We start from the raw sequence: 3,445 nt of genomic DNA, 5'->3' as shown, positions 1-3,445 counted from the left end.
GTGAGAAAACAAGATTCATCGATTGCTTAGGAAACTATTTTCCAGTAATTCTTGGTTTTATTCCAACTGGAACCTGGAATTTCAAAGGAGATTGCAATCAACCCATTCTGTCTTTAAGTTATTCCAATAAGCTTAAGATGGAGTGACTGTAAAGCTAGCTTGTGAACCACTTACTTAATGGAATACCTTATTTTTGCTAAAAGAAAATAAAACAAATGTTTATAAAGTACCCAGGAGAGATAGTGTGTATTTTTAGAACATGTAAATATTTTGAAATTTTTCTTTTTTTTTATTTTTATATTTCTATTAAAAAAAATTTACACATATTTTTGTATTTTTTCATGATAAAAAAATTTAACTGAGTAAGAAATTTGAATGAAATGTATGTTGATGTGATTTTAGCTGACAGTTCAATAGTTTTGTCAATAATTTCTCAAGTTTTGTGAGAGTTGATAAGTTTATTGGAAATATTTTACTCAGAAATAAATGATAGTTTATCAAACAACGATTTTCTTTTGTTTTAAATAATTTCAATGACGTCACACTGTAAAACATAGTAAAATCTTTGTTTGTAACAAAGTGGATGGAACTTGTGGAAGAGGGAGACCCATAAAGATATGAAGGCCGATCTGAAGACACTGAGCCTTACAAAAGAGATGATTAAGGACTGAGATGTCTGGTACATTGCTGTACTCAAGAAGACCCATCTGTCCCAGCAGAATTGATACCAGTGCTAATGTTGCATAAAAAGCAACCAGTACACTATGTGGAGTGGTTGGTGTTCGGAAGGGCTTCCAACTGTAGCAACCATATCAGTTCCATTCAACCCATGCCAACATGGAAAATGATAATGAGAATCTAAATAACAACATCAATTATAGCTGTTTCTTACTAAATTCAGTCTTGTGGTTCATCAAATGAAATCAATATACTCTGTGGTTGCAAAGTAACTGGTTTTGTGATTCACTTTCCTCTTTGGCTATTTTTTAAAATTTGTTTCATTTTATCTTCATGCCATTCTTTGTCAAAATAACATCCTTGGTTACAGATTTTCAATGAAACACTGATTTTTTGGAACTGAAAAAAGTTGTATGCATGCAACTAGGGCAGAACAAATACCACAAAGTGTTTTTGCATGAAAGTACAAGTTATTGATTTCTCTGACTGAGGTTTGTGTCATTACAAACACACACACGTGTATATATATATATATATATATGAAGGTTTGGAGGTGATGTACAGAAATTATATAGAAAAAAATTAAGGTACTCAGAAATCTGGATGTTTGTACATTTACAGATTTTTATTAATGTCACATATATATATATATATAGGCGTGGGTGTGTGTTAAGAAGCTTACTTCCCAACCATATGGTTCCGGGTTCAGTCCCATTGTGTGGCACGTTGGGCAAGTGTCGTCTACTATAGCCTCGGGCTGACCAAAGCCTTGTAAGTGGGTATGGTTGACGGAAACAGAAAGAAGCCCGTTGTACATATATGTATTTGTGTCTGTGTTTGCCCACCCATCGCTTGGCAACCGGTTTGGTGTGGTCCCCGTAACTTAGCTGCTCGGTAGAAGAGACCGATAGAATAAGTACCCGGCTTACAAAGAATAAGTCCAGGGGTCGATTTCTTCGACTAAAGGCGGTGTCCCAGCATGGCCCCAGTCAAATGACTGAACAAGTAAAATTACATATATATATATATATATATAGAGAGAGAGAGAAAGAGAGAGCAAATGACTACGGTCAGCTTGGGTGTGAAGTTGGGGTATTTCCAGAGAAGCACTCAACCCGAATACCGGGCTATCAACATTGTCGGGATCCAAGCCATTGTCGGGATACTTCTGGTGTAGAAAATCCAAGTTTCACGATGATTATATTGTCATATAGTTTGGCGAAGAGTAAATAATCTCATGGAAAGAAGACCAAGAAAATTATTTAAGACATCTTTAATTATAAGTTACAAATGTTTCCGTACTATCTCCATTAGCAACGCCAGTTTACGCGAAAATTCTAAAAGACAAATCTCGTAATGTTTGCGGTTTTAGACACTGGAGAGGCACTTCCTCAGACTTGCATCAAAGGTGTGCTATTACATTGTGCGTTTTTTAGACCTTGTTAAGAGAATATTGGGAGGAAATAAAAAAGAAAAAATTAAAGGAGTATATGTGGGGGAGATCAAGAGGGTGGATACGTATAGTGATAGGAGGGAGAGAGAGAGAGGAAAATGAAGGTGCAGTAGGGGCGGGGGGAGCAAGAAAGAAGAATCAAAAGAGGGAGAAGTAGATACAGTGGGCAGTGTTGCGTATAGCAAAACGGTTTATCTAGTATGCTGGTGGCGTGTCAGCCAGTACGGACAGAACCATTGTTGACAGTTATAGAAATCAGTCAATCCATGATGCTAGTTTCAGAATCATTCAATGTGGTTGAATTCATTTTCGTAAGATAAAGTAACTAAGTCGTTACTGTTGGATGAAAATGCCTTGGCGAATATATTTTATTTTCAAACCACTGTTGTCAACTCTCATTCTTCAGGGGTTGATAAAATTGCCAGTGTAGGACTGTAGACTGGTGGGAATGTCAGACATGCCTTGCATTATTTATGACTCTTTATATTCTGTGTTTAAATTCCACTGTAGCCTTATTCCCATTTCACAGATCCACATACATCCTTTTATGCATCTCTACATCCATACAGAGTAACCGTACCACGGGCTACTTTGGCATGCGGGTGTAGATAACCTTTTCATGTGTGTACTCACAGACTCACTGATGTACACTTCATCGCATGCCTCTAAATTGCTATCCCACACCATAACGTATCACTTAAATACATTGCGTATAGACACCCTTCTTAGCAAGAATATCCTACACACAAACACCGGTATTATGAGCTTTCCACAACCCCAGTCTTTTTCCCTCGCCTTTTCTCCTCTTTCCCTTTCCCTCTTTTTACATTTTCTCTCTCTTTCTCCATTTAATCTCATTGGGACCCAGATTGTGTTTCCATTTTCCCTCTCATTCTACCTAACATCTGCCATGTGAATACACTTCTTTTTTGTGTGTTCTCCCTTGCTTCTCAGTTCTGTTTCTGTCCTTTTTTTTTTAACCCTAACCCTAACCCTAACCCGAACCGTCAGATTCTCTCCTCTTTCTTCCTTTGCTGCATTAAGCTTCATTGTACATTTCTTTGTTTATTGTTTTACGCTTTATATTTCTACACTTTTCAGGCACGTGCTTTCGCCTGTGTGACTTTGCATGGCATATTTTGTGTTTCTTCCCTTTTACCTCAAACTTGACTCCTGCTAACTGTATTTTTACCCCCCCCCCCCTACACACACAATAGATAGACATGTGAATGGGAATGTAAACTTGATGTATATAATATAGATATTCTGATTACATTTGCACACGCATACACACACGCACATATTTTGTGTGTG

This window comes from Octopus bimaculoides, chromosome 17 (genome assembly GCF_001194135.2).
Source record: "Octopus bimaculoides isolate UCB-OBI-ISO-001 chromosome 17, ASM119413v2, whole genome shotgun sequence".
Classification (NCBI taxonomy): domain Eukaryota; kingdom Metazoa; phylum Mollusca; class Cephalopoda; order Octopoda; family Octopodidae; genus Octopus; species Octopus bimaculoides.
This window is presented reverse-complemented; position numbering follows the sequence as displayed.